At 45.3% G+C, this 24,831-nt stretch overlaps 1 long non-coding RNA gene across 1 annotated transcript in view; it reads left to right on the top strand.

The window, feature by feature from the left end:
* Positions 1-367: 367 nt before the first annotated feature.
* The window catches only part of LOC135983540 (uncharacterized), a 29,889-nt gene continuing 5,425 nt past the window's right edge, over positions 368-24,831 (top strand). The window contains exon 1 of the long non-coding RNA XR_010601219.1: positions 368-501. This is a non-coding gene — a long non-coding RNA (uncharacterized LOC135983540). The remainder of the gene's footprint in view (positions 502-24,831) is intronic.

Raw genomic sequence — 24,831 nt, forward strand, 5'->3', positions numbered from 1 at the left:
GTCCAGCGTTGCAGTGAAGCGCTCAAACGTCAGGAAATTCCAGTTTAAGAATGCGGGTGTAACGTAAATGCTGTCCCTTTGCGTCTACATTATATACCCCATCTCTGGTGGTTCATCACAAGTCCCAGGGTTTTCCCTGAGCTCTGCAAGTGCTCAGCGGTTCTCTGGAGCAGATTGGCATGTAGTAGGAACAGGCAGGAGATTACAATGTTCAAGGGCACAGCTACATGCTGTTCCTCACACCGTTACAATGTAATGTTAATGCTTTTTTCCCTGCAACCCTTTATGCACATGCAGAAGCTTCTATTCCCGTGTGATACATTTTGTACCCTGGTCAAAGATAACAAATGTAGAGGCGAATCAAATGGAGCTCTGTAGCCTCATTCACTGTTCATCTTGCAGCGTTGCAGGGGCAAAAAGAATGTTTGTCATATCTGAGCAGTGCGTGATCATGTATATAGGACTGCATCATAATCCATACCCGGCGGCAGAGTTCAAACTGTAAGTGCACACTTAACATTGGCATTTCTCACTTGAATGCTTACCCATGTAGTCTCGGTGTCGATTTGTTAATGACATTTCCTAGGTTTCTTCATAAGAAAAAGATGCCATAACCTAGAGCAATTTGCTTAGAGACCACCCCAGTCTTATCTCCGACACAAGGTCTGCACTCGGTGAATGCCGACATGGTGCTACTGAAAACTCCAGGTGCTGGGCCTGAAAAGTTATCATGGAACACTTTGTGCTAAGCACACCGAGTTTTCTGCTTTCCAAGGCAATGTACAGCGAATGAGGTAGGGCTGTATTAAGGCATCAAGCCAGCAAAGCTGGAAGCATATGGTTAACTTTAACCACGGTATGTTAGTGGTTCCACTGCCTTCAAGCTTCAGGGTAAGATTTTCAGAAGTGGACCAGTGATCACCAGCGCTGGAACAATTTGTATAGTGGAGGTACTGAGAGCCATTGCACCAAACTGCAAGCCCGCTATATGATGGAAACCATTTCAAGCCGGGGGTATGGCAGCACCCCTAATTCCAGCACCTATGCAAGTGACTTAGGATTTTAAGTCCCCTGGTTGCTTTTGAAAAATGCAGGATCGGGGCCTGTGTGTGCACTTTAGTAGGCAGTGACTGAGCCCACAGCCCCTGCCCCCATCCCTGCTCAGGTTATAACTGGTTGTAGTGGGAAAAGCAAAAGCTACTCATCCAATACTGCCTGCTGTAGGCTAGTGAGTGAACAGAGGTGGAGGGGTGTGTGCAACTCCCCTCCCCCCCTCTGGCCCACTCATTGGGCAGAGTAGCTGGCAGGCTGCGCGGTGACGTGACCGGCTCCAGGATAAGAGGAGTACGGGGCTTCACCAATGGGGCCATGCAGCTGCCCACTGCCCCTTTGACAAGGTAGATTGTAAAGTTACAGCTTCATCTGACGCGCGCCTTAGAGAGATGGCTCAGGAACCCAGTAGCTGAAGTGATCCCCTCCACCCCCAAATCCCCCTTTAACGTTCAGCGGTCACTCTGCTAATGAAGTGCCACCCATAAGAACGTGCATGTGGGGCGTTGGTGCCTGCTGCATGAAAAGAAAGGCTTGAAGAGGTAAAGGTGGATATGCTGCAGTAAGAAAACACAGTCCTCCTCACCGACTGCAGTCCACCCCGCTAAGAAGCACAGCCGGTGAAAATGAAGAGCAACGTTGGGCTCCAGCAGCTCCAACCGCCATGTTCTAGGGATTGGTTTATTCTAAGGAAGACCGAGCACTCTCGCTGTAGCACATTTCCCCTCAAAGGACAATATGCTCTGGTCACAATACACTTAAAACCACAATCTTAATCTCCCCCATGCTTTTATTACACCATGAAATGTAATCTTGCTGTGTGTCCTATGTTCTGCATCAGCAGCATCCTCTCAAGTCTTGAGTTACAGCATTAGGCAGCTATTAACAGTGTTTAGGAAACCAAATGTGTCTATCTTAGGGTGAGTTGCTATTCGTTCTATTCATAACACTTTTATGTGATGCCGGCCTGTTGCTACCATTACCCTCTCATACACACATCCTGCTGTTGTGATTTAAGGAGTACATGACTATTACAGTTTGACCTGTAAGATCATCATTTTAGTTAGCTAAAAAATTGCTTTTATAAGATGTAGAGCAGTGGCTCTCAATTTTTCCAGACCCCTGTCCCCCTTTCAGAAGTCTGATTTGTCTTGTGTACCCCCACTTTTTAACGGACTTGAAAAGTGCTTGCTTCCAAAATCAACACACATACAAACGTGTCACAGCACACTATTACTGAAAAATTGCTTACTTTCTCATTTTTACCATGGAATATAAATCTTGTACTTACATTTCAGTGTGTTGTATATAGAGCAGTATAAACAAGGCATTGTCAGTATGAAATTTTAGTTTGCACCGACTTCGCTAGTGCTTTTTATGTAGCCTGTTGTAAAACTAGGCAAATATCTAGATGAGCTGAAGTACACATACCCCTGGTTGAGAACCACTGATGTTGAAGCCTGAGTTTTACCCTGGCCTGCTGCTGCTAACCATTACAATCAGAAGCGTCCATGATGCAAAGTATTGGAGAGTGAGGTCATTGTCAGACAACTAGGTTTATATACCAGTGACACATGTGAACAGTGGCGGATTAGCCACTGGGCCAATGGGGCCCATGCCCAGGGTCCCTGGCCAATTGGGGGGCCCTGGAAAATGGGTGCCCCCATGCCCAAACCCGCTCCACCCAGTGCTCCTGCTGGGGAGCAGGGGAAGCACCCTGAGACAGCTCCCCGACAGGATTGGGCAAGCCCCTGCACCCTGACCCCATTTCCCCGGCAGGAGCACCGTGGGGGAGAGGTGCGGGGGGGACTGCAGGCAGAAGGAGTGGGGAAGGTCCCCCACTTGCTCTGGCCCAGGGCCCCACAAACCCCTAATCCACCTCCGCACGTGAACTACCTGCAGCCTCCTGAGTTGGTGGTCTTCCATTTTAAGAGTGACTGAGCAGCTTTACCTTGACGTGAACAGGCATGAAAGGGGTTTAGCAGCTTCCAGCAGAGGGAAATATGGTGACTTTGTGATTTAGGCAACACATTGGTATTCTGGTCATGGGGATTCAAGTCCCTGCTCTGCCACAGACTTCCCGTATAACCTCAGGCAAGTGCCTGTTTGGGATAAATCCAAGTAATTGGTAAAATAAGGAAAATACCTCTTCTCTCCCTTTGTCTTGTCTATTTAGAGTGTGATTTAGTCAGGGAAAGGACTCCTACTACAGCTGTGTATAACCACTGGCACAATAGGACCCTCCCTGGTTTCAGCTGGCATTTTAAGTTCTGCTGTAATATCAAAATAGCTGTTTTTAATACAACCCCCTTTTTGCTAGTAGCTCAGCTATCTTCTCCTCCGCCCCAGATCAGAAGTGGTGAGTGCATACCACTCTGTCCTGGTGATTTATAGAGAGACAAGGCGGGTGGGGTAATCTCTTTTATTGGCCCAACTTCTGTTGGTGTGAGAGACGAGCATTCAAGCCACACAGAGCTCTTCAGGTGATTGATAGCCATTTCATTTCAAAAGTTGTTCCATTGCCTCTTTGGATATCTATGCCTCCCATAGTGCCTCACTTATACTGCCTCTAACCTGGCAGCCACTGTTTACTCACCATCCGCAGAGGTAAAGCCTGATGCAAAGAAATTACTTAGCTTTGCGCTGCCATCTTCTCTGCAGCATCACTCAGGCGATCAAGCCCTGGTCACAACTCAAGGTGCTTAGCACACGTCTGCCTACCTCACGGTTCCCCTCTGATTTTAACAGACTACCGTCCCATTCACTTCCTGAAGTACATACAGTGTATTATTGACAGGTTTCAGAGTAACAGCCGTGTTAGTCTGTATCCGCAAAAAGAAGAACAGGAGTACTTGTGGCACCTTAGAGACTAACAAATTTATTAGAGCATAAGCTTTCGTGGACTGCATCCGAAGAAGTGGGCTGTAGTCCACGAAAGCTTATGCTCTAATAAATTTGTTAGTCTCTAAGGTGCCACAAGTACTCCTGTTCTTCTTTTAGTGTATTATTGGTGGCTGAGGTTTCAATGGGGGGGGGGTGTTTATATCTATTGAGAGATGACACCGATTACTGGCCTAGGTCCTCCAGTTTAGCCCAGATGCACTGGGTCGGGCTGCTCAATTTTCTATCTAGTTTCTTTTGTGCCTAAGGGGCCACAGTCCATACTCCCAGGACGCTGGAGCCCTGGGGAAGGGACTGATTGCCTCACACAGGTAGTAGAATCCTTCACCGACCAGTCCAATTAACTTTAAGGCAGCTTTGCGTCACTGCAGTGGCATTAGGTAGCCCCAATGGACTGAAGAATGTGGCTCAGTATATTGTGATGTGCTTTGAGATCTTTCGGGGTGAAGAGGTCCTAAATAGAAACAATTACATCTTACATGTATTGAAAAAAACAGAGTCAGTTTTATTAGTAACCTGCCAAAATAGCAGAGAGTGGTACTAGGGAAAGCCGTGACTCCTTTATAACCCCAACCATTTGTCAGTCAGGCCCATATGAAATTGGGAACTCAAATATGCACAGCTATTTGCAGGTGGAGTTAAGCAGACAAAGGACCAGTTAGATATCAAGCGGTCATTTGTGTGTGCAACTACTGCATTTCACGCACAGCTTGAATCCCTGCCTCATACATTTGACAGTCTGTCATTTACCAAGTGCCTACCAAAATGGAGACGCCAACTAGGTTGGCTTCTAGGAGTAGCGCCCACAAGCCATTGCATACATGCTCTTTAAAAGATTAAACCTCAGTGTGTCTATTGTTAAAAATAAATGGCCATATCCACTGTACCTGAAGTGAATGGCAGACTGAAGGAGGAGGTAGCTCGAAGCCCATGAAATTGCAGTCTCGCTATCCAGGTTCAGGAGGAGTGGGTGAAGTAACAGGACCAGTAATTTGGCTCAGGACCAGCTCACAGAAATTACGGGGTCAGCGTTTTTGAAAGCCTTTCAGATATTGCCTTGGTAGGCCGATGATCCTGAGGAACTTCAGCGATGATCAGTGCCCAGCATTCCCTTGGAAAGAGAGCCTTGCAAACGTGGATTGGCCATAGGAAGATGAGGGGTCAGTTCTGTTTCTTTCCTACAGAAAATTAGTTGTGCGAAGCTCACTGCTACTCCTTGGACCTATTGCCCTCCGTCACTTACAGGGTATAAGTTTGCTTTACTGATTGTGAGTAACATTCCCTTTCTTGATTACTCTGGCATTCTATGTCTAATATCACTCTTGATCCTTTTAGTTTCTTATATTTCTCTTTTCCAAGTCTGGAATGAGTTGAGTCACCATAGGTTTCATTTTCTGGGATTCATTTTCTGACTACACTGGGTCAAATTTTCAGCATAGCCTCAACCCAGCCTCCCTTTTAGTGCCCACATATTTGTAGATAATTGCAGTTCTGACCAGGGGCAGCAGAACCAGGTGGCTAGCACCCCTGTAATAGACATATTGTGGGCAGCTCACATGGCTGGGGGAGGGCTGAGGTGAGAGTGGGACCCAGAGCGAGTGGTGTGGCTGTCATAAAGCCTGGGACTGGGCCAGGGAGAAGGTAGGAAGCCCTGGAACCCTCCTTCCCAGCCTGGAGCCAGTTACTCCCCCACACTGACTCACTACCTTCCCTCCTATCCCTCCACCTCCCGGTCGTGACTCCAGATATTTATGGGCACAGCTGATACAATTGAACATCTACATTGGATTTTCAGAAGTGCTCAGCGTTGAGCAAACTCTGCTGTCACTGAAGTCACTGGGAGCCTTCAGGCCAATGTTGAGCACTTTTGAAAACCCCACCCTTAATTACTGGGCTGCCTAAATACCATAATTTAACTCCTAAATGACATCATTGCACACAAATTGTAGGCATAAAGAGGGCTTTAAAATGTGATAGAAATCTAACCCTTCCAAGCCTATTGGTAAAAATCAGTTTTCACCATACACACAAGCTGACCATAAATATTTCCACTGATAACTGAAATTATCAGATAGCATTTTTCTTACTCCACCTGCCTGAGAACTTAGTTTGGTTTAAGGATAGTTACTTTGTGTATTTTGACCCTTGATGTTCTCCATTTGTGTTTTAATGGTTATAAAACGTTTAACTTTTTGAATCTCAACATCTGTCATTTAACTATTGTCTGGCACCCCCCACATAAGTAGAAAAAGTGCTGAAAACACATTATGCATCAAACTGATATGCATCGAGTTCTGCCAGGCCTATTAAGAGAGCACAATAGTTTTTCTATTTTATTTTTAATCAGGCTATAGAAACGGTCATAGATTCTAGCAAGCACCCCCTGCTGGCCACCCACTAGGACTGCTGTGAGTGGAGTCTGTCTGTGCAGCTCTGGATTCCCCCTCCAGCCATGTTTCAAGCTTCTGGAGCCTCCAGTTGCAGCCCTGGCGTCTCTCGTCACATTTCGGTACATTTTGAGCTCTGACTCTCCGTCTGCTTCCCCTTTACAGAAAAGCCATATGAAGCACTGACCCCCCAGCCACTACAGTTACATAAACACACTCTCTCGCTCCCAGAACTCCACCCTAAAGGTGTGAAGCTTCTGGTTTATAGTTTAAATCTCAGGGGCAGGCAGGAGTCAATTCTCTCTCTCACACTCACACTTTGAGCAGCGTCTAACACCTTTATGCTCTCATACTTAATGAAGTACAGATCATACAAACACAACCATTACACACATCCCTTTCAATCTCATCTTTCCCTTGGAAATCCTTCGGGATCATTGGTATCCAGGAAGGCAGGTAGACTGTCCCCTGCCCAATGCAGGCTGTTACGCACTGGGGTGATCTCTCCCTCCTAGAGCCCCTTACCCAGCTGCTGTGACCTTACTTTCTCCTGCCCCAGGCTGCTTCTTTAGTTTGCTATTTCAACCCCCCTGGCTTCCTTTATTCTGTCATTTGGGCAACTTTCCACTGCTCCCTTCAGGGAGTTCAGTTAAAGCTGGTTTGCTGAGGAAGCAGTTCACCCACTGTCCAGGTATTCTCCCCTGAATAGCTTCACTGAGTCCTAAGCATCCCCCGATTGGATCTGCCTGGTGCGTTGATGCTACAGGACCTGTCAGCAATGGTGGATCCATATACATGGAGGCATTTATGACACCGCAGTTTTTTTTAATACAACTTCACAATATCGACCAGAATTAACAAGTGGTACAGACAAAGCCTCAGTTCATCAGAGAAGCCAGTCCATAAGGATAGAATTCTGTATTCCATTGGGTGCTTTAAAGAATTCTACAGATAGAGGCTCAGGGCCTGATTCTCAGTCCCTATTGGTAATGCAAAGGGACTATTTAGTTATTTTAAGGTCCTTTTAAACTACTAGAGTGATGTAAATCGCTAGCAGGAGGGTTCTCTGCAAATTGAAGTCACCAAGACACAGGATTTGGGACTTCATCAGCAGAGTCAAGGGAAGGGTAGGGACGGTTTTGTGGCCTGCAGCATGCAGGGGGTCAGACCAGATGATCATAATGGTCCCTTCTGACCTTAAAGTCTATGAGTCTATGAGTAAAGGGGCCGTACTGTAAATGCCCTCTAGCCCTCATTCTCCATTAAATATAGAATTTTTTTTACAATAATTTCTATAGAATTCTATTTGTTTTCTCAAAACCCCATTGAATTAATCCATTACAAGTCCAACTGCCTGTATCAGGAGGCTGAATCCCCTGTATAGCTTTTACTCCTCAGCGTTTGAGTCATAAGTCAGCTACGATTCAGCGTTGACGTGGCTGGTTTCTTTAGCTCTAACCATTCCCTGGTAAACCATGGAACTCCAGGCTGTGTGGAATTTTTATCCCTGATTAGCAGTGGCTTCATGTTGTGGCTGTCCTGTGATCAGTCTGGGCCCTGGGCAATGTTTCGTCAGCCGTCAACAAGAAAATAACTCCTTTCTGAAGAAATAGTAATAATGATAATTATGTGTATCTGGCATCTAGCCATCAGCGAATGCCTCAGGTGCCTGACATAATATAAAAGGCAAATAAAAAGCTCTGTAAAATATAGCGCATGTCAAAGGCGTTAGAGTGTCAGGCCTAGAGATCAAAGCCTCTTTTTTAACCACAGAACAGCTATGGTGTGCATGTCTCCGCACTTCCTCTGCCGCGTGCCTCAAACCTGGCAAGACTGCTCGTCTGGTCTACACTGTGGACATGTACCACGCTAAGTCAAGTTTGTTCCCCCTCCTGCAATTGTAAAGCACCTCACATCTGCCCATAGACGTGCTCCAAACAGTTTGCAGGGGGAACGGTAGCATTTGACGCAAATGATGCTTCAGCAGGGCTAAAGACCATTTGGACATTGTTTCAGTATCATTTTTAATGAGAATTTGGGTACAGACTAGCTGAAACAATTCAACTAGTTGTCCCACAGTTAACCAGTGGCCTTTCAAAGTGTCCCAGAACATACTGCTTCTAGGAGCGGAGCAATGGATGGCCAGAGGGCAGGGCAATTGAAATGGTTTAGAACAGCGCTAGTATGGACAACTTACAAGGGCTCTTAACTCCACTCAGCAGGGCTAGCATAGGTACTTCTACTTCAACCACTGGTTCAGCTTGCTCAGTTCATATAAGCCAGGGACTGAGTGTTCAGCAGATGGTCACTTTGGGTCCCAACTGAGGAACTTCTATAGCAGGACACTCAAATTGTATTTTGGAGAGCAAAGCTACATGGTATTTGGAAGGATATTGGTACGTGAGGTCCATAAATATCTCAGAAACAATATGCCCTTGTTTGTAACCTTCCCTTGATGAGAATCTGGTCTATCATTCTTTACATCTTGGCTAAGTTATTGCTAAAGCCTGCTACTGGATTGAAAAATCAGATTTCAACTCATCCAAAATTCAACAGCATGGAACCTACCATGTAATCAGGCTCACCCTCCGGTGCACATGTGCATAGACGGAAGGAACCATTTTAGGCCAGATCCTCAGCTGGTGTAAATCACCCAACGCCATTGACTTCTGTGGAGGTATGTTAATACACACCAGCTGAGTATCCGGCCTTGGATGTCAACTGTGCTCTGGGTGCATGCTCAATTTGTGTGTGTTAATTGTGTTACAATCTTGTTTTCAAACCCACATTCCAGCATATCACATGCACAATTCAACGCGGCTTTACACCTGCTGAAGATCTTGCCCATTACTCCTTACTTTGCAAAGCTACTGTGGCTTTTTTGCGGGGGGCCACTCATTTTTTACCTCTGCAAACTCTGCAATGTGCTACTGTAATGTTAATATTCTTTACTTTCATCTCCCTTCCCTTCCACCTTGACTGATGGTGTCTCCTGCTTGGATCTTGTACTTATTGTTGAAACTGATATAAATATTTCTTCCCCGTCCCATTTTAAATCTGTCCTAAAATCTATTGCTTTTATTGGTCCTCATCATCTAAATTCTTATTTATCAGCAGCCTTCCAATATGGATTTACTGGAAAGTCTCATGTATAGAGCCATATATAATGAACAGAAAGGCACTATACATGCAAATCTTGGTTGTAAAATACCATAAATGTGTTCATATGTTTTCTTTTATCAGTGTCCCCATCTAACATAAATGATGTTGGAAACCTTTACAGCCACTGTGGAATTTGTAAGTATCTGAAAAAAAATGAATTCCTATGGCTTTGATGGCATTATTGGACTGCTTGATGTCATTTTTACAGCTTTATGGAAATAAACTCACATTACATCTTGTTTTAGTGCCAGCAAGTTTACATCCTCTTGCCTTTGAAAGGACTGGGGACAATAAGATTAGCAAGATTTTCCATATGTTCCTCTTGCCTTTGAAAGGACTGGGGACAATAAGATTAGCAAGATTTTCCATATGTTCCTTATTGCACTTATAGTCAAGCATGTGCTAATGAGCTTGCTTTGATGGGTCAGAGCTCCTGCTTTGTTCCACATCAAAGGAGACTGACCAAGGATGCAATAGCATTTCGAATGAAGTCTAATGTATATTTAAACTGGGTTTCTTTTAAACTCCTGTAAACCAGTCATCCTAAAATGGGCATCTAACAATATAATGCCACTGCTAATCCGCTATCCTTGAATCTGATTCTGATCTCACTAACATCAGTGTAAACCAGGAGTAAAGCCACTGAAGATCACTTACTTACACGGGTGTAAAACAGTGATGTCAAAATCTGGGGGTTTCTTTTGTTTTTTTTTAAGAAGCTCTCTGTCTTTCTTCTACCATTTCCCAGGAGAGCTAATTAATTATAATTAAACCTATTTTTAAGGGCCCAATTGTGCTTAGCATGCAGTGAATAGCATCTCACTATAGGAGTAGCCCTATTGAAATCAGTGGGACTGGGTGTATAGTGAGGAATGGGCGTAAGGGTTTTTCTGAGTTGTCTTCTATTCTGTTCAGGCTTTTATATTGCCCTCATCACTGTGACATCTGAGTGCCTTCCAGACATGAAAGAAGCGATGCGACTAACATCTGTTGTATGTGGTTTGAGTGAATGTAGTGGGGCCGAAAGATGTGAAGAGATGACATGAGAGAATGAAGTCCTTCACAGAAAAGGTACAGCATGGGCACTGGTGGTGGAGGCTTCCCCATGCTTCCCCGTCAATGTGCTATGCCCTGAGCTGAATGACCTTGAGGAGTGAGAGATTAGTTCAGTCTTTAGGTCTATTCAGTCAGAACTGCCAACAAGGAGGCCAATTAAGGTCATTTGAGGTGGTTCTGGCAGTATTTCTGATAGACATTTATCCCCTATGAATTAGTCTGGGGGGAACAACTCTTTCACAGCATTTAGACTGAAATTATTTCTGATTACTACCAACCTGGGATAGCGGGAAACGATTCTCTATAATGGGACATGAGTTGCCCCAGTGACCGCGGATAGATAGTTAATTTTGTGTCTAATACATTAATAAAGAACAACCATCACCTCCAATATGTTGCGCTTTTCTGCTGCAGAACCAGCTACCCGTTAATGAACACACCCAGTTCCCAAAGCAGCGCTGCTGACTTCATTCATGATGCTAGTAGACTAACAAGAATTATAAATACAGCAGGTCTGTGTGAGCTTGTGCGCGATAAAAAATTAGGAAGTGAAAGTGATCCTTGCCAAATGAAACAAGACAAAAACACTAAGGAAACTGGAAAGAAATATCATTTTTCCTCCTCCCAAAAGAGTTTTGAAAATCATGGAGAACAAATGCCTGCGCCGTCGATAACAAACCATCAGAAAGCATCCTATTAAAAGAGTTTCACTATTTCCTTTGACTTGTCTTATGTAATTTACATGGTCATTATTCTATATTACATTGGCTGGCAAAAGAGTAAGGGTTATGGTTCTGCAGGAGTATATAGAGGACCATCAGAGAGGAGCTATTGTATGGATTTTCAGAATTGTTCTATTGGAAAGATTTCATACCAGTTAATATACAAAAATGCAGAAGAACATAAGGTGAAGTGTAAAGTTAACGAACAAAATAACTAATCACAGTCTCACTTGCTACTGATTGTGTGAGCTGGCGCACTTCCGGGGGCACATGCAAACCACACAGGACGTTGCTATTCTATTGCCAAGAGGATATTGCAACAAGCTGTTATTCAATCAGGGCATAGTCCTGCACCACGGAAATCAGTGGGATATTTGCCATTGACTGCTGCGGGAGCAGGACTGTGCTGAATGCAGCAAGGGATGGCTATAGCTTCAGAAAAATGACCAAGCACCTTGATCAGGAAAAGTTGAGACCATTTGGGCATGAGTGTGATATACAGGCCTGGCTTGGTGTAGAGGGGGGAATTGGAGGTGCCAAATTGTGGTGGGAGCCCGCAGGAATCATTCTGAATGACTTGGCTAGAATTCCTCCAAGAAGCAAATGCTGCAGCAGAAACTCTCCCATCCTGGCAGTGCCTTCTCCCCTACATACCAGGCCAATCCCAATGGCTGGTGGGGACGGCAGACTATGGGTCCACCTTTACCCCCCACTTTCAGAGACACCGATGGCACTAGCCACGAACGGGCATTGTCCTCCCAGCTGGAGTGTGGCTGTCCTCGTAGCTTCTCCCCAGTCTTTCACCAGTGGCAATGTCGCTTTTCAGAACTATCTTACTGTATTATCTACTGTGTCCCACATTGTAAGTAGCATCTTTGGTAATGGAAACTGTACACAAACCTGTCCATCCGCCCAGGAGTCACAGCCCATATCTAATGGCCACATTACCACCCTTATCTAACAGTCCCCATAACCTCCCATATTCAGTGGTCCCCATAATCTCCCCTATCCAGTGACAACAATTTGGGCAAGAAATTTACTTTTTTTACCCTAATACACCTCTACCCTGATATAACGCTGTCCTTGGGAGCCAAAAAATCTTACCGCATTATAGGTGAAACCACGTTATATCGAACTTGCTTTGATCCACTGGAGTGTGCAGCCTCCCCCCCACCCCCGAGCACTGCTTTACCGCGTTATATCCGAATTCATGTTATATCGGGTCGTGTTATATCGGGGTAGAGGTGTAATAGAGTCTTGCCTGGGCAAAGGGATTATGTAAGAAAAAAACTGGCTTTCAGACATTGGCAAAGAGAATTTGCCAAGAGGAAATTTCAGGGATCACATCTAGAATTTCTGATACCAGGACAATGTACGTGTTTCTAACAAGACTTTCTGCCCCTAAAATATCACCGGTGCTCAACTTTTCAGCCCATGCATGTTGTTTATGAAGAGGAGATTTTGAGTCAATCTAAAAATAATTCTATATTCAAAAACGACACTCATAACATGATTAAGGTGGCAATGTTACACACTCAGCACTTAGGAAATGCCAGTATGAAGGCTGCCCGTGCAATCTTAATTCTGCCCCTTGTGTGCATGCATCTGAAGAAGTGAGGTTTTTACCCACGAAAGCTTAGGCCCAAATAAATCTGTTAGTCTTTAAGGTGCCACCAGACTCCTTGTTGTTTTTGTAGATACAGACCAACACGGCTACCCCCTGATGCATAATTGATACAGTCTTTAACTACATGATCACAAACTATTTTTTTCCACAGAAGCCCTGCTTCATTGAGGGCACAGAAAGGCATGCACATGTATGTATTTACTGGAATTGTACAGTATTGAAACCACAGTTTTTGCACCCACAAATGATCATGTCGATGTCTAAATGGCCCTTTGCCTGCATAATTACCATAGTTACACCCACAATCACAGTAAATGTGTGAGCAAATTATGTGCACGTATTTTTCTGTGTACAATGGCATGTGCACGTGTTTGTTTTCAGCACTGTGTTGACTAGATTTGCTCTGATCAGGTCTAATGGACATGGTGCTAAAAGTGGCTGTTAGAGGTGGAGAGCTGGCTCCCAGTGTTCGAGATGAACCAATGTAGACATATATATTGGAGAGAGAGTTTGCTCATTATGTAGAGAAATCCCAGTGCAACACCAACGATAATGTTGGAGTACAACATCAGGAGGAAAGTCATGCCTTTGGACTGAAGTGTGATTTGAAATAACATCTGAAGAACTTGTTTGAGTTTAAGGTCAAGAGCAACATAAGGTCAAGAGAAATATAATCTAAAATAAGGTAGTAGAGTATGTAGAGTATATTGTCCTGCACCCCCATTAGTCAATTTAGGATGCATGTAATTACAAGAGATGGCTTCTGGCAATGTCATACTAGCAAAGGCACCATTACTCATAGGAATGCTCTAAGGACAGTCTGTTTTGGAAGGAAGTTATCATAAAAATTAACCTAGCCCTGCAGCAAGATTTCCAGTATCACCTTGAGGCAGCCGTACTTGGAGACACCAGCCACTTGAATTTAAACAAACAACAAACAAACAAACAAGGAAAGTTCCTTAGCATCAGGATGTAAAGTGCTAGCTGCAAAAGAAGCTCCTTCTGCCCACTTGGCAAAGTGCAGCAAGCCCATGTATGTCATGCTGGGGCAACACATTTTTAGAAATTATCATGTTCCAAGTGAGTACGATTTGTAAGGCTGGCAGACTTCACATCTGTCATTTACCAAGATGTATACAGACTAAACACAGAGGACAATAATTCCTGAAGGAAGAAGAATTCAGATTGCCCTGACTGCAACAAAAATTTTCATCCAGCCTTGTTCCCATTTCAGTCATTTGCAAGATTCCCATTGTCTGCAGTGGAAATACGATTAGGCCATTTTGACTTCATTCTCAGCCTCTGTGCTGACTGCTTTCCGGATGGAGCAGACTGCCCTAAAGGGGCAGCTATTCAAAATGGGTTCTCATTAGGGTTGTCAAACGATTAAAATAAATTGCAATTGCGAGATTAAAAAAAAAAGTCGCAATTAATTTCAGTTTTAATCGCACGGTTATAATACCAATTTAAATGTATTATAAATATTTTTGAATGTTTTTCAAATATATTGATTTCAATTACAACACAGAACAAAAAGTGTACAGTGCTCACTTTATATTATTTTATTTGCACTGTAAAAAATCTACAAGTCGAAGCACGAAGGGGCATGCAAATGTTTAGCATATTTGGCACATAAACACCTTGCAACACCAGCTACCCCAGTGCCATGCAAATGCCTGTTCTCACTTTCTGGTGACATTGTAAATAAGAAGCGGGCAGCATTATCTCCTGTAAATATAAACAAACTTGTTTGTCTTAGCGATTGGCTGAACAAGAAGTAGGACTGGGAGGACTTGTAGGCTCATTGTTTTGTTGTTGAGTGCAGTTATGTGAAAAAAAAATTCTACATTTGTAAGTTGCACTTTCACTCTAAAGAGATCGCACGACAGTACTTGTATGAGATGCATCGAAAAATACTATTTCTTTTGTTGATCTTTTTTACGGTGCAAATATTTGTAATAAAAAATAATAATACAAAGTGAGCACTGGACACTTTGTATTCTGTGTTGTAACTGAAATCAATATATTTGAAAATGTAGAAAAACATCCAAAAATATTTATAATAAAATTTAAATTGGCATTCTATTATTGTTTAACAGTTTGATTAAAACTGCGATTAATTGCGACTATTTTTTAAAATCTAGTTAATTTGTTTAGCGTTAATCACTTGAGTTAACTGTGACTAATTGACTGCCCTGGTTCTTATATCACCTTCACCACCAGGGTATCTATGCTGCCTGGGGATAGAGCCAGTATCGCAGGCTCTGTGCCCTACTCTCCTCACCCCTCTCTGTTGGGTAGCGAGGGGGCGTGGCAGGGCTGGAGCACACAGCCTGTATTTGTACGTATTCATTCCTTAGTTGTATAAACTAACACTAACAAGAGGCGCCTATCTGAACACTCTAGCGACTACCTCGGACACATACTTAAAATCGCAACAAATCACAGAAAGGAAGAGACCCCTCCCCCCCCCCCCCCCCGGCACATACCAACACTGAAAAAGCAGCAGCGTAATAATAAGCCAAATGGCTCATTTGTCTTTAAACACCTCCCACCCCAACAATATTCACTTCCTCCACCGCCCTCGGAACAAGATGTACCTTTTAACACGCAGATTTGGGCTATTTCAAACTGGGGGAGGGGACAGCACAAGTCAAAGGTGTGGGGCCCTCCAAGAGAACATCTTGCCAGCACCCCTTTTTACAGTGAGGCGGATCCCTCTGCAGACGTCTCAGGTAGGAAGGATCTGAGCCATCTAGGCTTTATATGTCAAAAGCAACACCTTAAACGCTTCCCCTGGGGTGCTGGGACAATGTTTATAGTGAGGGTGTGCGTGCTGATGGAAACCAGGTATTTGGTGTGTGTTATTACTACTTCAAGCCAGGGGGTGTGGCAGCACCCTGAGTTCCGGCACCACTGCCCCAAAATCCACAGGCAGCCACTGCAGTCATAGAGCAGTGGATGAATATGTTCAAACTGAGCACTAAATTAACTAAGCAGATGGTTGTATTCTGCTCCAGCTTTAGCTTCCATGTGCATTTAAGGTGTAGCCCCATGTAGAGCGTGCTACAGCCGTCTAATCTCAAGGTGACAAAGGCATGGATCACAGGGACTGTTCTAAATTACTTTGGGGGCTGTTTCTGCTCCCACCAACCTGCTGGGGGGAGCAAAAGCTGGCTTAGATCCAGTTTGTCCCCCCTCTCCTTTGCAGCATTGAGGGTTTTAATTATTTCCATTCAATGCACATACCGTGCTCTGAGCATACAGGTCTCCTTGCCCGTCCTGTAAATTTCCCCCCTGGGGGTATCGGGCCAGGTTGTGATCTCAGTTACATCAGATAGAGCACAAGTACCTCATGTGAAATCTGGATTAATGTGGGTGTAACTGAGATCAGAATCTGGATCATTATTTAGAGCAGGGGTCTCAAACTCCCGGCCCGCGGGCCATCTGCAGCCCGTGAGCCTCTCCAATGTGGCCCACGGGGCTCCTGCAGTTTTGGGGCTGGGTATCTCCCTTGGCCACACCTACCGCCCCCGGGCGCTCCCGCCCCAGGGGCCCTTGCAGTGCTGCGGAGCTGAGCGGTGTCTGCCTGCTCACTCCAGTGGCTGCCGGGCCCACCCTGCGGCCCCAGGGCGGGGCGGGGCTGTGCCACCGCGTGCTGCCCCCTCCCCGAGCGCCCCTGCGTCCAATGGGACGCTGCAAGGGCAGTGCCTGGGGCAGCAGCGCGTGGAGGCCCCCCGGCCCGCCCCGCCTTGGAGCCCCAGGTAAGCACCGCACCCCCGACCTCCTCCCAGAGCCTGCACCCCCACACCCTCCTCACATACCCCCTCCCAGATCCTGCACCCCCTCCCCACACCCCCTCCCACCCCCAAACTCCCTCCCAGAGCCTGCACCCCTTCTCACACACACTCTCCCACCCCCAAACTCCCTCCCGGAGCCTGCACCCCTTCCCACACACCCCCTCCCATCTCCAAACTCCCTCCTGACACACCCCCAGGACCCAAACTCCCTCCCAGAGCCTGCACCCCCTCCCCGTCCCACACCCCCCATCCCACCCCCAAACTCCCTCCCAGAGCCTGCACCCCCTCCTCCTTCCCACACACCCCTTCCTGCCCCCAAATTCCCTCCCAGAGCCTGCACACACCCCCAGCCCACAATCTCCCTCCCAGAGCCTGTGCCCCCTCCCCACATACCCCCTCCCACCCCCAAACTCCCTCCCAGAGCCTGCGCCCCATCCCCACACACCCCCAGCCCCCAAACTCCCTCACAGAGCCTGCACCCCAACCTCCTCCCCCACCCAAACTCCCTCCCAGAGCCTTAGGCAGGTGTGGGGGTGGAGTTTTTGTGGGGCAGGTTCTGGGCAGCATGAGTGACATTGGCCCGCTGGGAGGATTTGAGGACTGGCACTGGCCTTAGGGTAAATTGAGTTTGAGACCCCCTGATTTAGGGATTCTGTGCTAGAGGATTAGATTTAGGGGAGGAATTTGCTTTGGCCCTGCACTAGAGAGGAAGGACTGTTGTGGTCTCCGTGGGTGTCTGCTGTGAGTGATGCTTGTAGCACAACAACCTGACTTGTGATCTAGCCGACTTGCCCTGTGGTTGTGGCACATTAATGGGGCAATGTGGGGAAGCATGCACTGTTCTGTAGATAAACAGCGCTCTCAACCCCAGACCTTACGCTAGAACCAAAGTCACACACAAAACACATTTTTAAAGTGTTTCACCGCAGTTTGTCTCAAACATCTGGTCACCATATTGACAGTGTTCCTTTAACAGTCAGCAGAGAAGGGCGTGCTAAAAAGGGGACAGTATACCTTTAAGCAGCAGAAGCATGGGTGTGCACCTTTCAGAGGCCCACCCTTCAGTTATGTACTGAGTGACAGTCACCAAAAACCAATAGGAGGGAGCCTGATGGGACCCTAAGCATTCTCATTAGTTTAGATTCCAAAGGAGGTGGGCCTTAGTGCACAAAAGGAAAGTGCAGCCACCAGTCCTCCTTAAAGCATTTAGCACCTAAGAGGGGTTTGAGGAGGATAAGGAAGGAAGGAAGAAAGTTGTTGCTTCTCTTTAACGCTATACAATTGACAGGAGATTGTGGGGAAACTTTTTAATGTCAGAAACTTCTCAGAAAAGAGGCTGTAGGGAAATAACAGAAAAACTTCAGTAGAGCAATCTCTTAAGTGGGGGCTGCAGGGGGAAATAGTGTCTAAAGGACCTCTCTCACTACACAGACTAATGTAATTGATTCTAGCAGAACTAGAGCTTCCACAAACACTCAGGCTGAGAGAAGAACATGCCAATACATACCAGGAAAGAAGGCCTTAGTCCTCATCTAACAGATAAACCACTGGTGATCTCAAGAACTTTATGAAAACTTTTTGTCAAGGATAAACGATGTTCCTACTACCAAAAAAACTGAAGCTCCCTAACCATGATCCTGGACTAGGGAGAAAAACACTTGCTTTGAAATTCTACTTTAAATTAAAAGCTATATGGTGTGTGTTTCCTGAAATCTAACAAACATACTTGGCTAGTGGTATCCTAAAGTCACTGAGATTCCTAAATGTGACTTGTGTTAACCAGCTTACTTGGCTTTATTCCTCTGTTGTAAAGCACACAGCAACTCTGCTTGAGTAGCACTTTAAAGAATAGCTGAGGCAGTGTGATTATTCTCTTGCATGTGGTAAATCTACCAGGAGTCTTATTACAGCCTAGTAGAAAGCAGCCTAAAGACTGTAATTTAACTATTGTATGCAGAAACTGAAAATTTTTCTGGCTGGTTGCACAGTCCCCTCTAGTTTTCAATTCTAAAGGGGGCTGATTGGAAATACAGGGATAGCTGGTCACAACTTGTCTTGCATTTTAATTCTTCAGCAAACAAGATGGTAAAAGAGATCCATTTTTTTAGTTCCTAGAGCACAAGTTTGATATTAAATTATTTTATCTGCTGGGGGAAGGGTCGCGTAACTTTTAAAAGTTTCTGCAAAAGGGTAACTGCAAGAATAGCACAAACTTAAAGTAACACCAATTATTCCAAAAGCTCTAGTGATTTCTGTGAAGGGGATTTTTGTTGTTGCCTGCATATACTCATTAGGAAAACACTCCCATGGGCATCCCCTTTAGAAAGTGAGTTGGAACAGGTTTTGGCTCTTAGATAAGATAAACAGATCAATTGTGTGTTAGAGAAAAAACATCTCATATCTACATCTAAGGTTCTCCTGCATCATTGAGAGAGGGTTTAGGGCTACAAACTAGATGTTGATCTTTTCCCTTCAAATTTAAGGGGAATGTATTAAGACCAAAACAGTTGTGTCCATATTTATGGACACAGACACCCCAGTCCAGAATCATGGATCTGTGTAAAGGATTTTAAAGCAAAACCCACAGGTTTCTCATGCAGACTGCTTCGGCCTCTGCACTTACAGAGGGGCTATAAAATCCAGACTTAAGAGCTAATACTGAGGACCCTGAAGAGAAGATGCGACTTCTAGAGTTGATTTCTCCCCAGAGTTAAGTTTAGCATTCCTCTACCTGCTGCCGATCACCCAGATTGCTGAGGCATATAGATAATTGGTCCTATTTGCCACAGCTGTGTTAAGGCTCTTGTCAGCTCACTGGCTCCTGGGCCCAGGTGCAGGCCCTTCCCCAGAATGAAGCTCCATACTAATCAAATACACCTGGCAGCTCAAATTCTGAGGAATCTAAAGGGGGAAAGCTGCAAAAGCAGTGTGGTGCCTGGGATAGGGGAAATGGACGCTTCTCCTTACCAGTGTCCTGCTGGCAAAGACAAGGCTGCCCAGAGGGGTGGCCTTATAGATGGAAAGCAGTAAGGGGTAGTGTCTGGTTTGAATAGGGATTTAGCTTAGTTCATCATAGCTCTGCCTCCATCTGGGGTTGTATGTGGAGATTTCCACCTACCTACCCTGTAACCCCTCAACGTGCCATTGCAACTGCTTCATGCTTAATGCCATGTGTTAGGATCAGGCAGGCTGTAGCCTACTCTGATAGATGTATTAGACCAGTGGGGGTCAGTGTCACCTATGACCAATGACATTAAATCTAACTTTTCTGATATCTGTGTACAGAATTGGGTAACCCTTCAAGGAAGGTCTCCCAGAGAGGGGGCCCCAGAAGCAGCATCTATAGGAAGCTACAAGGGGCTTGTTAATTAAGTCTCAGGCCCAACAAGAGAGAAGATCTTAATGAGACCCTTGTTCATTGTTACAACATTAAAAAGTTAAATGTGGTTTGGGGCTTCATGTCAAATTATGGCTGACTTACAAGGGGAGTAACAACCACCATTCAAATATTTTAACCTTTTACTAATACAGAAGGAAAAACAGATAAAGCATTTGAAATAAGAATGTACGAAAGCTTTCATTTTAACTTCTTCCCTTTCTCTAGCTGTATGGTCTCTTAAAGGGGAACTTAATGTCAGACATTTTTAGATGATATTCCTGGCCCTTGGGGGGGAAAGAGAAAAGGTGCGCTTAGATGGTCTGGAGCTGTTGAAGTCCACTCTATTGTCCTTTCAGACCAATCCAGCTGCGTGCACACAAAGGAAGAGAGAATACAGCTGCTGTCTTTAGAGCTGAGGCTTGCAACTTCGCTGCTGGAGAAACACAGGCCCAGCGTACCCTCCTGGCCAACTTGTGCCAGCTTTGGGTGGTTTGAGGGGTTCCTTTCAGCTGCTTCTCTGGTCACAGGCTCACAGCAGTGTTGCAAAGGGTGTCTTGGCAGCGAAGCCAGATGCTCCTTAGAGGCAAAAGCAGAGACCGACTTAGGAAACAGGAGAAATAAGGTGGAAGAAAAGTGACTCATGAGGGAGCGGTTGGGGCCTATGGCTCACATTCCAGGGGATAGTCAGGCTTTAGCTGAAGCCTGTGGAGGTGGTGATGTCATCAGTTCTCCCCCCCCGCCCCCCGACTACTTGGCCTTCATAGTCCTCTTGAAAGACATCCTGATAATACAATGTCCTGGTGGGACCCCCAGGGGTGGCAGCCATGTTGGTAACGCTCACTCCGTTCAGTCTCACATTTCACTGTTTAGATGGGAGCAACAGCAAAGAAGGGGGCAACCTAGCCCATTAAAATCCATCAAAATACTTTCATGCGTTCAACTAGAAACATTTCTTCCCATTCCTGGTGTCTTTCTTCCAGACATGCCAACTCATGACCTTACAAGGAGCCTTGAGGACCCCTCATCAGTTTCTTTAACTGAAACATTCCAGTTTGTATCAATCTCTCAGCTCTTGCTGACTTGTATGTAACAGGTTGAGATGGAATTATCTTGGATAACTTGGAGTACCAGCTTCTGCACCACAGGATGCAATACGCTTCCGAAAAACACTGATTATCCCTATCACTTAACGCAGATTGTCCCTGCAAAACGAGAACCAGACCCAGGAAATTCTTCTCTATGAATAAATTCAAATAGAGGTGGAAGTTCTGCTGTAGCTCGGTGGCTGTGCAGATGCAGGTTTCGCCCTTGCAAAGCTCTAGATATGTATTTGTATGTCAGAGCTGGCCCTGTATCACTGGGGAAAGGAAAATGAGGAAGTGAGGAAAGGAACTGAGTTGCGTGGGCAGAGTCAGCACTTCATTACTAAAACTGAATGACAGGCGGTGGTTAAAACCCTGTGACGCTTGCTGGACTTCCTTACAGAAGTTTAGAAACCTGAGTGTGGATCTCTGCAATTAGCATGACACAGTATTCAGCGTTCCCTTTCTAAACGTAGAGGGGTAGAGTCCTTGCTGGAGTAACTTCCAGTAACGGGCACTAGCCAAACCACAGCATGAACCCTGCTCCGAGGCACTTTCAGCCTGCAGACCGTACAGAGAGGTAGAGGAACCACATTTCCTATTCAAATGTCAGTTTATGGACCGCCTGTTTTCACATTCGCCAAACTTCTCTTCTACACCCTTTCACTAGACACCCTGACAGAGGTGGGGCTTCAGGATGGACTTTGTGAAGAAGGGGTAGGAGTCTTGTAGCATCAGGATTTTTCCTTTCATATTAACAAATTGTGCTGAAAGTCAGATATGCTATTCTGCTTTTCCAGTGCCTGTCATGTAGATTTGTCACTTGCTTTTATCTCCAGGTCCTTCCCCACAGAGGAGAGAACCTGTTCAGAACTCCGCATTGGTGTTTGGAGTGAGTCAGTTTGTTTTTCTGAGAGTTGTCAATAAGCAGCTGTTCTCAAATGACAAACGTCATTTTCAGGAACTTCTAAACAAAACTTGCCCTCACTGGGCATGTCTACAGTGTCTAAATACCCACGGCGGGCCCGTGCCAGCTGACTCAGGCTTGGGGGGGTTGGGCTGCGGGCCTGTTTCATTGCAGTGCAGACTTCCAAGCTCAGGCAGGATCCTGCAAAGAGGGAGGGTCCTAGAGCTTGTGCTGCAGCCCGAGCCTGGACGTCTACACGGCAATGAAACAGGCCCACAGCCCAAGCCCTGTGAGCCTGAGTCAGCTGGAAAGGGCCAGCTGTGGGTTTTTAATTGCAGTGTAGACCTGCCAGTGACACACAGTACAGGAACCCAACTTTCTAGATTTCTCATGCCATCTAGTCACTAGTCACAGGTATCAAAACAAATTCTGAATACATCATTGGCTCACAGCTAATACAATATGGATGCTATTGGACTAGATTTCACCTATTGCTCGTAACGGTGCCCAGTTGCATTTTGAGACCATAAATAATAGATGTCAGATGGAGACCAGTTAGGTGATCTCTGCCAGTATAGGATTGTTTTCTACTTTTTTTTTTATGCTTTCTTCAGTCTATGTACTTCAAATGTATTCCGTGAAAGGGTGATCAGTTGACATTTCCCCTGAATTCTTATATCTAACTAATACTTCACAATTCTAATATACCTGCCTTTGTAATGAAAATAAACCAAAGGATGACCTTGCAGTGTGTTCTGTGGGTGTTCAAACTCCACCTGGGGCCCAAAATGGAAAGAAATGTAGGGGATCCGGAGTCCCCTGCCATGAAACCTTACTCCCTAGTTTACCAACATGTAGCAAGAGTGCTCCAGGTGATCTAAATTGTGTGCATGGATTACAAGGAAGACTTACTACGCAGGCTCTGCAGAGCAAAACTAACCTTTTGCATCTTCTCTCAGAAACGTCATAACATTAGCTGCATTAAACATTATGAACTGTTGAGCAGGGTCCCTGTCAGCCAATGCCCCATGCTTCTAGAGATGAGGCCTGCTAGAAACCATCTACTTCGTAAAACTTGTTGAGGTGGGTTTTATGGGCTGTAGACACTCGCTGCACAACGGTAGGGGCAGACTATATTTTTTTTGTTCTTGCAACTGCAACTCTTTGTAGGGAAGAGTGCCATGGTACAAATCTCAAACAACTTTAGGCTGATACGAAACCTTGCAGACTGACTGATAGTCTGTTAGAGACCCTATGTACTTATCTTCCAGATTCTATAAAAGCTGTTTCCATAGGCTTCCTGGCTTGTCGGTCCTTCCTCTTGCTAGAAATATCAGTTCTTTCTGTAGGTCAAACTTGTTTTGATTAGTCTGGAAGCAGTCTAAAAACTTGTATGTCTCCCAGAGAACCATGTAACCAGCTCCGTCGAGTTCTCCGGCATAGGCCTGGTACTAGGTGACTCTGGTTAGATTTTGATGAAAGTGAGGCAACTTTTGGCATGTTAAGAATAATGGCTTGTGGCTGAATTTCATGAGTAAGAAGTTTTTAAGTGGATTTTTGAGGTCTTCATAACACTTTGGGAGCTTCACCCTGAGGTAATATGTCCTGCATCTTCCTCCAGCAATTGCTTAATGAAGTCAGAACCTTTTTTGAAACTGCATGCTATGAAGTTATGCCCATGAGAACAAGGTTCGCAACAAAGGTCCTAAACTTGGAACAGCGATATAATTAAACTCCAAAAGGTGATCTTGCCTAACTAATCATTGCAAGATGTGACTTGGCACATCTCTCATGCATACGCTTTCAAGGGAGGTTGATGGTCGTGGATGCCCACAGCACAACCACCACACTATGAAAAATGTAGCTTTTTTGAGGCTTTATATTCACAATGGGGGCAGCTATTGCACAAGGTTTCAGAGCTGCACTCAGCTTTGACTTGTGATGCCAAATCCTTGTGCCCAAGTACCTACCAAACATTCCCCACAATGGACAAGTGCCTGCAGCTTTTTACGTACTCCGGTTCAGACCGAGCAGCATGGGAACCTGCCTGAAGGTGGATACTTCACCAAGGGTTGTATGCCATGCTGTTATAGCTGTGTTGGGCCCGGGATATTAGAGACAAGGCGGGTGAAGTAACTTGTGAAAAGTGATTCCCCCCCACAGGTGACATGGTGTTAGCTGTGACACTGAGTACGTTTCCCAGACCTGAAGAAGAGCTCTGTGTAAATCTGAAAGCTTGTCTCTCTCTCCAACAGAAGTTGGTCCAATAAAAGATATTGCCGGCCCCACCTTGTCTCTAATACTTCACACAGGCATTCTTAGTTTCACTGCTTTTTTGCAAGCAGGCCAAAGCCAATCCACTACCACTTCTTTTCTTTACTGATATCAAAACAGTCCCAAACTCTTTTTTTTTGGGGGGGGGGGTGTCCTCTATAAACATAAGGAAAACGTCAAATCTCCTCATATAAAGGCTGCCAATAACTGTAGCCCCACCCAATCGCTCTTCCCTCCTGACCCAGTGAGTCATGGTACAGGCACTGTTCTTGCAACTGGTCCAACAAACTGAACAGCCCTATCCAAGACGAAACGGGCTAGAGAAAACATTGTCTCCTTTCAACACCCATTTTTTACTTCCAACGCAGGCTTTGTGCTACCTGATAATCCCACAGGAAGACCTTTTCGGGGGATAAAAGTTACCCACAGAACTGTTGACTGCTTAATACTGGCATTAGGCTGGCTCGTTCTGCCTATTTAGAAA

This window comes from Chrysemys picta, chromosome 5, assembly GCF_011386835.1.
Source record: "Chrysemys picta bellii isolate R12L10 chromosome 5, ASM1138683v2, whole genome shotgun sequence".
In the NCBI taxonomy this organism is placed as follows: domain Eukaryota; kingdom Metazoa; phylum Chordata; order Testudines; family Emydidae; genus Chrysemys; species Chrysemys picta.